The sequence below is a fragment of the Lichenostomus cassidix genome, chromosome 2 (genome assembly GCF_008360975.1).
Source record: "Lichenostomus cassidix isolate B80296 chromosome 2, HeHo_3.0, whole genome shotgun sequence".
Taxonomy (NCBI): Eukaryota; Metazoa; Chordata; class Aves; order Passeriformes; family Meliphagidae; genus Lichenostomus; species Lichenostomus cassidix.
The window spans coordinates 55,727,435-55,742,374 of NC_139482.1; the positions used below are offsets into that span (position 1 = coordinate 55,727,435).

The 14,940-nt window shown below is 39.6% G+C and overlaps 1 pseudogene; it reads right to left on the bottom strand.

The window, feature by feature from the left end:
• Window positions 1-2,016: 2,016 nt before the first annotated feature.
• Window positions 2,017-4,819, bottom strand: LOC146441407 (dnaJ homolog subfamily A member 4 pseudogene; annotated as a pseudogene).
• Window positions 4,820-14,940: the final 10,121 nt, after the last annotated feature.

A 14,940-nucleotide genomic window follows, 5' to 3' on the forward strand; every position in this document is an offset into this window, starting at 1 on the left:
CTGCTAAAAGGCTGCTTTGCTGCTGAAGAGGGCTGGACTCACTCAGTGTTTCCTTCACAGTTTTTGCAGTGTATCCAGTCTTAGCAATGGTTAGATCAGATAGATCTGGTACTGTCCATATCATTAGCGGAATGACTCTGGGGTAAAGTTTTTGCTTACATGGGTGAGAAATTTGTGCAGGACCTATTTGCCTAAGATAGAGCTTTCTCCCTTTGGTTGAAGTTATGCTGTATATTCCTCAAAGGCACTCAGAGATTGGGGGCATTGATGAAAAAATATTGTACTCAGTGTAATTGCTTCCTGGCCATGATATTATGGACTGGAAAAGCACCCCCAAGTATTGATCATAATATTGTCTCATGAGCTGCTGACTATTTTGACTTCCTTTGACTGACCTCTTTTTATCAACTTGAAAGGTGTCATGTAAAGACCTACACAGAGAAACAAATTACTTTATGACAAAGTACAGAACTACATATGAGATTATTACTTGTTTTGTTTTTCTTTTCAAACACTCATAAATGTTTAACTGGGACACAACATCATGAACTATGGAATTTGTGTGAACCTAGTTCTCACAGTTGAATACCATGCAGAGTGTGGGAAAAACAGAAACTTTGCTAGAGAGAGGTCTCTTCTGAGCCAAATGGAGGACATCTGAGACATCAGAATAATATGCAAGAGGAAAAAAGGGTTGATGATTACCGTGTCAGATACATACAGTTCTCAGGACATAGCAGAAACCGTAGTTTACAAGCATAATTGGCAGAGGGCACACAAAAGCAATTTCACAAGGACATATTTTCATTCTGCACAAACAACATGAGGCTAACTGGCTTTAGTTGCAGTATTAATCAGGAAAAGAGTTCAGGCTTTCGAGATTATATGGTACTGTCAGTTGCAAAAACTGAAAAAAGTAACATCATGTCTTGCTTTCACGCAGACTGAAGACAAAATTTGGTGCAGCAGTTTAGTGTTTATTGTATATTCTTTAAACACTGTCCTTGGGAGCTGAATAATCGATGTCAGCAAATAAATGCTCTGCCTTTTCCCCTCCAACTTTTCCTGCTTCAGTGCATGTTGCATACATTCTCCTAGTGTTGTGTCCACCTGAAAGGACAGCATTTATAAAGGTACAAAACTAATTTTCAAGGAGATGAGAATTAAAAAAAAAAAATTAGCCTCTCTCAAAACTATCTAGAAGACAAGTACAAAGATCAAGGGCAGGAAATCCTGACTCCTCCCCAGAAAAGCACATCTCTGCTTGGGTTGCTAGACCCAGAACATCAACCCCAGATCATTCATTAGGAGAGGCCACTCTATAACTGGTCCTTGCCCTTCTGATTGTTACCACTGTTACTGATCTGGATATCCTTAAATAGTTGTGGTATCTATTTGCAACATGCATTACTGGTAGCGAAAGTCTCCCATTCCTGGGAAGGGGGTATGTGTTGAGAAACCTATGTTTTCCTTGTAAAACCAGAGGAGTGTAGTAGTAGCAGCATCCAGCAATTCTGACTAGCATGGATCCAGCACTACAGCTGAAATGGGAAGCCCCAAAACCAAATATGGCTACATGGAGCTATTTGGAATTGCCATGCATACTTGCATCTGGGACACTTTTATATATGCTGTGGCCTCTTACTACATGATGCTGAAATTATATTTTTTATGTATTTGTTCCCATTTCTCCCTCAGATTCCTGACAGATGTAGCAGGAAGTTGGTGGTTTGAGAGCTAATTCAATGACCATCCATCTAGTTGTACTAGAAAGCGTTAGGTGAAAACAGAGCAAATTAATTGTGAGAAAGACCTGCTTCTAACAAGTGGATGAAAGCAAGTAAATCCTAAGAAGAATATGTTTTCCATCATTTCAGCTCATGATTAATCTAATAATAATAATAATAAATAAATAATAAAATGTAAGAATAACTAAGCCTAAGTATCAAAAGACAAAAAGTGAACAGCAGAGGTATGCTCATAAAGGACCACTGAAGACTGTACCATTTTCCCAGTATTTGGGGGATGCACTCTGCTCTATGGAAATAAACGCTATGGAAATGGTAGGTGAAGGGAAATAGCCATGGAAACAAATAAGAAAGTCTCCTGTAGTTTTAATTACCTCTATTACATGGCCATGACAGTTTGGTCAAAGAACAAAGGAAAACAAGTTCCATTGGTCCTTATTCCTACAGTTCAACATTTCTCCCATCCCTTGCAATGCATGCATTGTCATTATAGGATTTCTGGTTGTGACATACAAATAAGTTGCTATAGGAAGTTAAAAGATATCCCTGTGAAACTGATTCTGGACGTAATGGGTAAAGTTTCACTGAAACTGTGATCATTTATGAAAAAGTTGCCTGTTCCTGTATTAAGAGAAGGAAGGAGAATAAAGCTACAATATATTCATAAACCAGGAGGAATAAATAAGTTGTTCTGTTTCTACTGAATTTTTGTTACAACTTTTTCTTTCTTTAAAATTATATCCTATTTCAGCAGACTTGAACTTTTCTTATAAAACCCTGCAAATAACTTCCTTCTTTTTCAGTTGTAACTGTACTCTGTGATTTACTGCAGGAAGGGTATTTTACTTCTGACTTCCTGAACTGCCTGCAAGCAGATCTGGTCCAATCTGGTGCCCCCCTGAAAGACAGAATTTTGGTTTCTGGTCCACCCAGCCATGCTATATTTTTATTGACAAGTTGTATAGATCTAAAGATGCCAGAGAAGCAGATGCTTTATGTTTAGTCAGGGTCTTTTGTCATCATGCATTAGAGAACAAACTTAACACATCCAAAGTCACATACCTATGTTAGATTTTGTTAACAATCACCCTTTTGTCAAGCAGGATATTTTACTGATTAAATTACTCATTGGTAGCTGTGCAAGCAGGCTCAGTCCTGTGATGGTGGTCTCAAGGCTGACACTCTAGATGATGGCAGGCATCAGCAGTTTATTATCTCTGGTACACCCTTCTATACCCTTTCTCCACATGTATAACAGGTGTTCCTTATTACATTATGGTTGGTTAGCAAACTATCCACAGGTGCCTTTTCTAATTAGTCATACACATCCACATTTTCTGCTTCTTTCTCTAACAAAGTTGTTGATCTCTCTTGTTTAGGGACACAGCTTTAACTTATTTATGTCTAGGCAGCCTGCAGCCTGTTCCTATCATCCCACAATTCCCCCTCTTTTTGCTTTTCAACCACAAATGCCGTGTTTACCATTCCCTGCAGGTCCCTTTGCAGAAAAAATAGCAAACACAGTACAAGCATCTTCTATATAGTTTCCACCAATTCCTGAATGTATTAATGAATCAACATTGATTCGCTTTCCAAATTCGTATGGCACACACCATCAAAGTCCTCACCCCCATGCCCATGGGATAATAACAAAAAATTAATAGCTGCAGTTTTTTGACATTATACTCCAATAAATTGAACTTTCACAGCAAGGAAGATTTATACTAACTTAGTTGGTTCTCAGCTGTACAACATTTGCTTTATATGGAAAGACTAGAAGAACACAATATAAATTAATTATGAAAAGGTGATACTGACGGCATAACGACTCAATTTGCTGAACACAAAACTCACAAGCAGTGGCTATTACAGCCATGCAATTTTCATTGTGAATATTTACATCTTAAGTTACATCCATTTCCACCAGTTTCTCCCTTGGAAGCCAGTAATACTCCGGAAACTGAACCAAAATTTGTATAATCAGGCTGCTTTTGTCCATTAGAGATTTGTAGACAAGCATTCCTTCATTGTAGATACACTTTAGGCCACCATGTTTCATCACTTTGCCTAGCCCAGTAGATATGACAAGAACTTCGTTGTCCAGAGTTTTAATTGTCTTTTGGAAACTACATAAAGCCTCTGAGATTTGAATTCTCATTTTTGTGTTTGAGTCATGCCCTCATCTCTGAAAGACTGTGATCCTTTTCATAAAGCACAATTATAACTTCACCAGGTTTCAGATCAGGCTCCTGGTCACCTTTTCCATGAAATATTGTCTTCTGACCATCTTTCATAGTTTTGTCAACATGAACTTCTATGATTTTTTTCTCTCTTACAACCATACAGCCATTGTAATTGTCACACTGTCCTTCGGATTTATTCTTTCACCTTGGTTTTTGCATTCTGAACACATGGTTTGGATTTGCTGCACCATGCCAGGTCCAGTCTGCTGAACTATAACTTGCATCCCTCTTTACACAAAGAACATTTTTCTACTGCTCCTCTCTTTCCACCACAACTTTCACACCTTGCACAAATAACATGATTTTGCAGAGCTAGTTTTCTTATAATACCATTATAATGAAAAGGGTCCCACTCATCAGGGCTGTTGCCATTACTTCAAGTCATAGGGTATGTTAGAATCTGGTCCGCCAAATTCAACTCTCCCACTTCCCTAGCACGTTCATACAATCTTGTCCAAAACTCTTTCGGATCTGCCCTTCCTAGCAAGACGGCCACTTGCTGCAGTGTGAACGTATTTCGCAGCGGAGGAGCGGTTGGCCGACAGCCTGCTCCTCCTGACCCTACTGGCCCAGACAGGTCGATCAAAACAGGCTCAGGGGCTTTGTCTCGGGGCCTACTGCCTGTACTGCCTCTGGAAGCATTAGAGTGTCGTCATCGAAGTCCGGGGCGAGAGGGGTAGCTCTTAGGCGATACCAGTAAAACAGGTTTTTGCACAGGAGCAGCCTCGGTGTGAGGAGGAGTGGGAGGACAAGGAGACGAAGGGGAAGAGGCCGCAGATCGGCTGCTGGGGCTGTGGCGGCGGCTGCCGCTTCTCTATCAGCTTTCATTCGCAGTACCGAGTTCTGAACCGAGCGCCGCGTCTTTAACGATTTTGTGGCTATCTCATCCCCCTTTGTAGCTGTTGCCCATAACGCCTGTCCTATTTCCTCCTACGTTTCAACAAAAAAGGCATTCTGCACGTCTCCTCTTACCCCGTTTCTTTAACGCCAAATGAGCAGAGTGCATAACACCCACTCTTCATATATAATGCCTCTCTGCTGTAATATTTGCAGCAGAATATCCAAAATAGAGTTTTCTTCTGTTGACATTTGAAGTCCCACTTCTATGTTCCCAGCTGCTGACCTGAGGTCTCATGGTTTTTGTGGTTTTTTTTTTCCCTTTCTTAAACCATCCAGACTTCAGGCTCTCACTCCACCTGTTTGCTTGGCTGTGCTCCACTGCCAGCTGCTCTCTGATCTGCGGTCTCGACCCTTATCACATCAGGGGGTTACTATCCGACAGCAGAATAAAGGCAGGCACTCTAGATGGTGGCAGGCATCAGCAGTTTATTATCCCCTGGTATACCTTTTTATATGCTTTCTTTACATGCACAACAGGTGTTCCTTATTACATTACTGTTGGTTAGCAAACTATCCACAGGTGCCTTTTCTAATTAGTCATACACATCCGCATTCTCCGCTTCTTTCTCTAACAAGGTTCTTGTTAGATCTCTCTTGATCTCTCTTGTTTAGGGGCACAGCTTTAACTTATTTAGGTCTAGGCAGCCTGCAGCCTGTTCCTATCATCCCACAATCCTCATTCTCTTTTTAGTTCTCAAAAGAAGGACAAAGTGATCTTTAGCAGACATTACTGTTCTCTCTGTTTTTATTCCTACCCCATGTGTGTAATAAAACTGCTTCTTGATCTCTCTCTTGACTTGAAACCTTCAGTGACTGAGAGAGAGTAATGAAGAGAGAAGCTGGAGTAGTGGGGACTCAGCAGTAGGAGACATGCTTATATGTGGAGATTCAAAGAGGAAGACAGAGAGCAAAGGAGATCTTGACCAGGAAGGACCAAATGTTGGATATGATAGAGCTGCAAAGAAAAGTGGCAGAGAAGTGAAACAAAAATAACTGAGGAAAGTAAAGATGGGGTGAGAAAGAGACAGGGAGATTGAGCAAAAGATGAAAACCCAAGAAAAGATAACTTACCACAAGCTGCATGAATTTCTGTAATATGTTTGTATTTGCTTTAACTGATGTTTATCCAGAAGTTATGCATCTAGGCTTCCTACTTAAATATTCCAGAAGATAATTTCTTCAACCCATTTTATAATCGCCTACTGCTGTTTGCTGGCTACAGAGGGAGCTGAGAGAGTTTAAACTTGAAGGCTGGCTCAAGTTTGGCGAAATTATTTCTACTTGCTCTATTAGAGCTTGGTATTTTTTTTTACTGTAAAAGATGTGGCTTTCTTAGATATAACTTAGTATTCTTATAGGATCAGGATGAAACTGTAGGTCAGCAAACTAACTGGGGGGGGTAAGAAAAAACTTTGCCAAAATAATCTAGCTTCATGTTTATATTTCTTTTCCTTCACCCATGTGTAAAGACTGTAACAGTTTTTTATTTGTATTCTGCTTTGTATATCACTAAAGAATTAACTCTAATAGCATTTTAGAGATCTCACCAAATTGGGAGGGTCAAAATATAAGTGTAGGAAAGGTCTCTAAGCACAGCACCTAAGAATGGAGATTTCAAAAAAAGTTGTGATTATATAAGAAATTTTATTCTGTTAACAAGGTGTCCCAGTCTTCACAATTGTAATTATGATCTCCTAAAACTTCACTTGAAATAACTGAGAATATCAACCTGAGTTACTGTTATTCAGTGTGAATTAAAGTATCTTAATATCTTTATCTTCTCATTCCTTATCTAGAAGCACTGAAAGCTATGGATTTGTCTTCCAGTTGAGAAGGGGGAAGTATTGCTTTGAATTCAGTTGTGTTAATCCTGAATACTTGTGGAAAAAACACATTGCTAATTGTTTTTGAGGGGAGAAATGAAGAATTTTTCATGTGTGCACTTTTCCCACGTTTAAATGTCTGTCTGTAAGTGCAGGTGTTTCTTAGTCCTGTGGTTTCAAAGTAAAGCATTAGAAACTTTTCTTTTTGCTTCCTTGAAAAAATCTTGAGTAGGGACCCAGTAGAAAATTAGTGTAAGTAATTTTGCTAAAATGCTGCAAATAGTCTTGGGCACTCAGGACTAAATCACAGGCTTTAGGTTCAATTGTGGACCTTCTTACTTCCAAAGTCAGAATTATGTGATAATGTTTGCCTCAGCTGTGTGAAAACAAAAAAAGCAATGAGGTTATTTTGCATATGTGAAGGATTAAAAAAGAAGAAGTACATAGAATATTTCCATGGGAAATGAATGGATTAAGTAGGCAAGCAAAATTTCACATTGGGAAGAAGAACTACTTACTGAAATAGATGGCCTTGGGATTAAATGTTTCGTCTTCCTCCCTACGTCTTTGAAGACTGAAACATGCAAATGAAATTAGCACAGTACAGCCTGACACAGATTAGCTAAAAGCCTTTTCTGTGTTTTCTGCATGACTCCACACCTGTGCTTGGTAATTTTTATTATGAAGTCTGTAAAAAATGAAATGTGTGAATGTGTGCTTGATCCTCTAAACGGAACCTTTGTGCAACCATTTCTCTGGAAACTGATGCAGCATGCTCCAGTACTCCTAGCTCTGTGTGTCTTGTTTGCACAGCCAGCACCCTCATGCTGACTGAAGTTGCGGCTGTATTTTCTGTTGTTCAGAACAGCATCAAATTTTATATGAGCATCTGTTAGGTGTGGATGCACTGACCTAATCGTGGAGGGAATGAAAATCTATAGTAGTTATTAACAACTTAATTTTATTTATTTTTGTATAGAAAATATTCATTAATTGTTCTAATTCGTTATTAATTATGAGCAACTCTGTCCAACATGCGTGTTTGGAAGCCAGCACATGATTTTTGCAGGTTTAGTGTACCATCTGTCATCTACTGTTGCAGGGGACAAACGCAGACAGAAGCGTCGTCCCTGGGCACAAGCTTGCGGAGTGTGGGCGCTTGCCACCACGGGAGGGCACTGCAATCCTCTCGCTCCATTGGAATTCCCGAGGCAGGGCCACGTTTCTGGGAAATATTTTAAAGTTTCACGAGGAAGCTTGAAAATGTTATTATTTTTTTAAACATCAAATGGCTATTTCCTTTTCATTTTATGATTAATAAAGTAACCTCTCACTTTAGTTGTATTCCAGCATGTACATGTGTACAAGGTTTCATAGCAGTTACCCATGAACAGTTTCTGACTTAATCGTCTTTCACTATTACTCCATCCTTTTCACTCTCCTTAATTAACCATCAATACCTCTTGTTTCCCTGTGTATACTTTGACATTCTTCTTTATCCTTATTTTTCAGGGTGTATTATTTTATTTATTGTAACCAAAATAGAAGAGCAAAACCATAATACAATCCTATACAAACCACCTGTATTTAAAATATTTATGTAAGTCAAGAAAAGGCAATATTAAGGATGCCCATGCAAAGAACCCAAAGGAAAGTAAAACCAAAACCCAAACTCACCACCAAGAACAGAGGCAAATATCTTTTCATTAGGCCTATAAATAACTTCACTGTAGTCTGTTGTTAGTCTAAATGAATTTGTAACCTGAAAATTAAATATCTATTTAACTTGAACATTTCTCTGCTGAAAATGAAAACGCACTTAAAAGAGAAAGTCTGGAATCTATCAGACTACAACCTGAAAAGAAATTTTATCAGTGCTTCCAGAAACAGAAATGTTTGTGATAATTATTGCTCTTGTAATATACCCCACTTTTGGTTATACCAAACGTTCTTTTCTTTACATGTGACAAAAGCTGTCTGCACCAGAGAGAGACATCTCCCTGGATTAAATGCAACATGCCAAAGAGTCTGACTTTAATTTTTTTCAAACTTGGATCCATTTAAAATGGCACTGTTGGAAGTCAGGGCAAGTGACTATGAATGGATTATAAGCACAGGGATATTCAGCATCACATGCCTACTTTACTACTCTTTCCAGATTGATATTCCTTCTAATTTTTAATTTGTAAGCAAACTACTTCCATGAAACAAATTATGTCATTTGACAACCTGACTTTGTTATATATAGTGTGACATTTCCAAGCCTCTACTCTGCAGTCTGAAGAGCTGCACACTGTGAATAATCCCAGGGCCCTGTCTAATCCCTCTCCTTGGGATTAGCATGGTAGCAATGGCTACCATGGCCATTGCTTAACCCTAAACAAGTTAGTCTTAATCTGCTGGTTTATGTACATCTCTGCTGTATTTCTGTACATCTCTATATTTTGTATCTGTCTGTGAGTTTGACTGGTCCTTGATTCCCCTGACACTAGAAAAGGAGCAGTAAAACATTAGAGGTTGCCTGTTCATTACTGATGGAGAGAATCTTGTGTCAAATGTTACAGTATTTTTGTAATCTAACTGAAATGAATGAGAGATGGAAAAGCTTCTTTTTCCCTCAAGTGTGCTTGTAATTTGATGCTGTCCTTGGTCCACACAACACACAATTATAAGTTGTGAAGACTTCCTTCAAAAGCTGTTGTTTAATGTTAAAGTCTGCTTAGAACATGAAGAAAAAGAGAAGGGGAAAACTTTCACTAACGCAGGATTCACTTAGAGGACTTCACCTGTCTTAAAGATACTGTCCTAGGTTTTCACCCAGCTTATTGTCATGCCTCCAGAGGGAGAGGCAGTGAGGGAGAATAAACCCTTGTTCACCAGGAATGGGGTGATTACAGGGCAGCTGACAAGAGGAAGTGGGAAGGCAAAGGCCAAATATATGGCAGATTTGCAAAAGGAAGACCTGTTTTGTTGATATGTGTCCCTCTTATTGTCTAAGGACAAAGTTAGGGTTGAATTCAGCCGTGGCAAACACTATTTTTCTCTTTTGTACTCTAGATGCTGAAGCTTGTGTTTCTTTACTGTGGTTCAGACTGTGGAAAGTCAATTAAGTGAATGCCCTTTGGTTTGGGAAAGGAAGAAAGCAAAGCCAGTTCATTTAAAACAAATATAATCAACAAAGTTAACTAGGTTTGTTGTCCTGTGCTTTAGTGTCTTGAGGTCAGTCTCCTGAGTAGACTCAAAGAACAAGGATGTGCTTTCAGGATTGCATTGATGGAGACATTAGGATAGATTGCATCCTTCAGCTACCTCCTGTTTTCAGGAAGTCTGAAGGATCTATCCAGGACTGAGCTTACAGAGTTTGAAAACTACTAGGAAAGAGCCAGTTAAGGCAGAGATCTAAAGCAAGGTGATTTTTGTACTCACAAGTAATAGTTATAAAACCAAGCTAAAAATAAAAGTAACAGACAAATGCACTGTGCAAGGCCACCACAGCCTAATTCCCGGTTAGAGCTGCTGCTTCACAGTACACCAAGCTGTGAATTTTCAACTTGTCAAGCATTAAACAAGAATGTATTTTACAGTGATTACTATACTGCTATTACTGAAAGGCTTCTTGGAATAAATTAACAGATCCAGCCAAAGCTTAGTCAGAAAAATCCAGTAAATTTGCATGAGGGTGCTCTGTAATAGCTATGTTTAAAAACCTCAGGCCGTTCTGATGTCATGGAGAGGTGCTTTTTAAGGGGAGTGAATATAAATTCAACACATTGTCATGGTTTAACCCTAGCCAGCAGCCAAGCCCCATGCAGCCACTCACTCTCTCACCAGCTGGACTGGGGAGAGTTGGAAGGGTAAAAGCTGGAAGACTTGTGGGTTGAGATTAAGACAGTTGAACTGGGAAAGCAAAAGCTGTGCACACAAGCAAAGCAAGACAAGGAATTTATTCACTGCTTTCCATGGGCAGGCAGGTGTTCAGCCTCCCCCAGGAAAGCAGAGGCCCACAATGCACAACAGTTACTTTGGAAGACAAACATCATCACTCCAAATGTTCCCCCTTTCCTCCTTCTTCACCCCACTTTACATACTAAGCATAACGTCATATGGTCTAGAATATCCCTTTGGTCAGTTTGTGTCACCTGTTCTGACTGTGTCTCCTCCCAGCTACCTCCAACTTCCTTGCCAGTGTGGCAGAATGAAAACGAGGAAATACCTTTGTTCTTTATAAACACTGCTCAACAACATCTCTATTATCATCACTGTATTCAGCACAAATCGAGAACATAGCTCCACATCAGCCACTGTGAAGAAAGTTAACTCTACCCCAGGAGACATCCTGATCCTTCATGATCATTAAACATTTATTACTGTTAAATATTTTTATAAAGAATATTCAGGTTTGAGGCAAAATTGCTACTGCAATCCTCTACCTCATTATAAAATTTCAAGTAATTTCATTCTGATTTTAACTGCTCTAGCTGATTATTAGACAGTAAAGGTGTCACCTTTTGAGGCAGGTGCCATTTGACCCATCTATCCCTTGGGGAAAAGAAAGCTATTGACTGGCAAGCTTGACACGGGAGCTGAAAACTCCTGTTGTAATTATCAGTATAACATCAGAAATTAGGATGATTTGATTAAACATCTGAATAGCCTTACCAGAAAGGAAGGGCCAGAGATGCTGCCCCTAGAGTTATTTGTTAAACACATTATTTTTTCAAGCGTCAGCCATAATTACCTGCGTTTCTGCTGTACTCATGAAGTGCATGCTTTGACACAACATGTTGTTGATTGTGTGCTTCATATTAGAGACACTGACACATTGCCAGTGGTTTCCTATGTAATCAACAGACACAGCTATTTAGGTTGACAGTGTGTTCCAGATGTCAGTGGCTAAATCCATGTTGTAAGTATGGTGTTTGTGTTGGTTTTTTTTTTATTGGTAGTTGGTACTCCTTTCTTTATTTTGTTATTTATAACTCCAAGTTTTCTTGGTGAAAAAGAATAAGAAAAGTGATCAATATTTTATCTTTCTGTGTAATTTTAAATTATTTTCTTTCCTGTTGGTCTCTTTTTTTTTTTGTTGTTGTTGTTTTCCCAGTGATTTTGTTTTATAACACAGTGAAGTGCTTGGAACTCATCTTGAATGTCTTTCCCTGGTGACTGAAATGAAAGGAAGCACTGTGTATGTGAGGCTATAGCACGAGTTGAATGGAAGGAGATGGTTTAAGATATGCAGCAGCGTGTCTTACTATGCATAAATCCCCTGCATTTGATAGCTGACTATTGAGCTGCAGAAGAAGGTGCGAACTATCTGTGGGACTCCCAGACTCTTATGTCAGTGTTATAGCTGTCTGCCTGCAGCATTGTGAAAGCTGAAATACAAAGAGAGGTGGCATAAATACTTCAAGTCCAAGGTGTCATCAAAATGTGTGCAAATTATTTAAACCACTGTAAAGGCTTATTCTGAAGAAATATTCTAGTGTTCAAATTTCTAATTCTAATTTCTGGAACTAGTTCTTGTTTCTACTCTGTCAGTTAGTCTATTTTGCTAGAATCTGTCCTAACATGGGTGAAAAGATTTTTAAGGTATTATTTTTAAAGTATTATTTTATATTTATAAATTAATATATAATTTATAAATATATTATTATTTATTTAAGGTATTATTTTTAAGGTATTATTTACCAAAAAATCCCCCAAGCTAAATAAGAGTTAGCCCAATTGCTAAAATCAAAGTAATTTACATTTAATTTAGGAATTTAAATAAATCGGAATTAAATATGAAATCTGATAATCTGGAGGTAGTTCTAAAAATGTAATAAAGAGAAGAAAATCACAAACTTAGCCAAGGAGGGTAACTAAAAATGACTGTGCAGGTACAGGCATTTATGGAAATAGAATGGCTTGAGCTAAGTAAGAGGGCAGAAAATGGACAGAAACGAATGTAACTCTGCTTTACATGGTGATGCCTTAAAAGGTGGTAAAAATGTGAGGTAGACACAGTAGTACAGGGGAAAAGGGTATTACCTTGGTTTTAATAGGATCCTAGGTGCACTCTCGTCAAAGGTGGAAGACATGCTGAGGAGCACACCCATGTAAAACGCGTATACAATTTTATGGACCTCACAAATTAGCATATCTACCTAAAATCCCTTAATGAGAAACTTAACAAATGAAGTAATTGTCCCCCTATTCTAATTACCACCCTCCCCCCCAAAGTGAGACTACAGCCTAGTTTATAAAAACATGTTCCAGAGAGAAGGCTCCGTCCAAGGTTGGAGCCTCTAGTTTTGAGATAGTTATGAATGTTCTGTCTTCCCCCTTGGAGAACCTCCAAACTAAACTAAATATCAGACCACAAGAGTTATAAACATGTAGGGCTAAGGTACAAGGAGTGTTTGTGAGGGGTACAAGGAAGGGGAAAGGTGTGGTGGTTTTGATTGGCCCAGAACATCAGTAAAGTATTTTTAACATCTAGGAGAAATTTGGACCCCTCAGAAGGTGTTGTGGTAGGCCTGGGGAGGTGTCTGAGGGGTGGGGAGTGGCACAAAGATGGCTCCTGTGTGTCCTGAGTGAAAGTTCTGGAAGTTTTTACATCAAGTCCAGCAGAGCCAATCTCTGATGACTCTGAAGGTGGTGGACATGCTACTGGCCAAGTTTGGGCCAACTGGAGGTGCTGATTATGCCTCTGTGAAAATATATTTAAGAAGAAATCAAAACAAAGCAGGCACACACTTCTTTCACTTCTTTGTAGTTGGAGAAGGAGCAGGTGGAGCTGAAAATATGTGAGGGAGAGCAGCATAGAGAGAGATATGAAGGTCAGTGAAGAAGGTGGGGGAGGAGGTGCTCCAAGTGTCGGAGCTGAAAACCCTCTGCTAGCTGTGGTGGCCATGGGGGGAGCAGGAGGTTCCCCCTGCAGCCCATGGAGTCCATAAGGATGCAGAAATCCACCCACAGCCCACTCCAGAGGAGCAGGTATATGCCTGGAAAAGACTGTGAACCAGTAGGAGTCTCATCTAAGAGTTAAAACTGCAAAGGCCTTGCAAGAGAGAGAAAGGCCTTTTCCTTGCTCCTGGCATGGAAGCAGCCTGGCCTTGGCTTGGGAGAGTCTGCACAGCAATCTATGGACAAAAGGACTCACGTTGCAGCAGAATTCGGGCGGGATGCTGCTTGTAAGATTGGACCCAAGCCAAAGAAGTTCCCAGAGGACTGTTTCTCGTGGGAAAGACCCGGTGGCTAAGTAGAGAACCCCTCTCCCTGATAGGGCTGACCAGAGAACCCCTCTCACCCTGCCCCCGTCTGTGTTGCTGGTTTGGAAAGAGAGAAGGGGGGTGAGCGCAGAGACTGCTTCTTAAGAGGGTGGGGGGTGAGAGCAGAAAAACTGTCTGGAGAAAGAGAGAAACAAGTAGAGATAAAGCATATTTGTAGTAGAAGAATTGTGGTGATGAATAGATTTAAGAATCTGCTCTGTGGACTGAGAAAAAACCCCACACCCTGCCTTCCTACCTGGGCTTGTTGATTATAAAGGAGGAAAGGGGGTGAATACTATAGGTTTGTAAGAGGGAGTGGGGCAGTGAACAAAAACTGTATGGAAAGTTTATTTTTGCCTTGCATTTATCCTCCAACTGTTAGGTAATTAAATCACTTTCTGCAACTGAAAGATGGAGACTGTTTGCCCTTTTTCTTTTTCTGTGCGTCCTCCTACCAACCAGTGTCCTATCTCATTTGACTCATGAGATTGGTGTGTATTTTTATAGTTTTTTGTGTAGCAAGAGAGAGTCGAGGTGCCTGGCGTTTAGTCAGGATCAAACCTTGACACAAGGGTATAAAGATGTATAAAAAGGGTATATAAAGAAAGGACAAAAAACCATCAGGCATTACAGTTTATGTGAGTTTATGTGCAAATACTCTGGTGGCAGAAAGGCACCCCAAATTCTGAGAGCTACAGGCTTTTCAGATTGAGAAGAAGCTAGGCGTGGACCTCATTTAGGATTAACTGTGCTGTTAAATTAAAGAATGAGCACATTCATAATTGACAAAAAGATGGACACTAGCAAATATAAAGCAAAGCAGGCACTGTATACACCAGTTTTAATAGCAGCTACATATGTGGTGATCAAAGCTGAAGATAATAAAATGGTGCTATAAAGTAAGTGAAAACAATTAATACAGAAGAAATAAGAACCAGTATTAATCCCAATAGTATTCACGGTGGAAAGGACA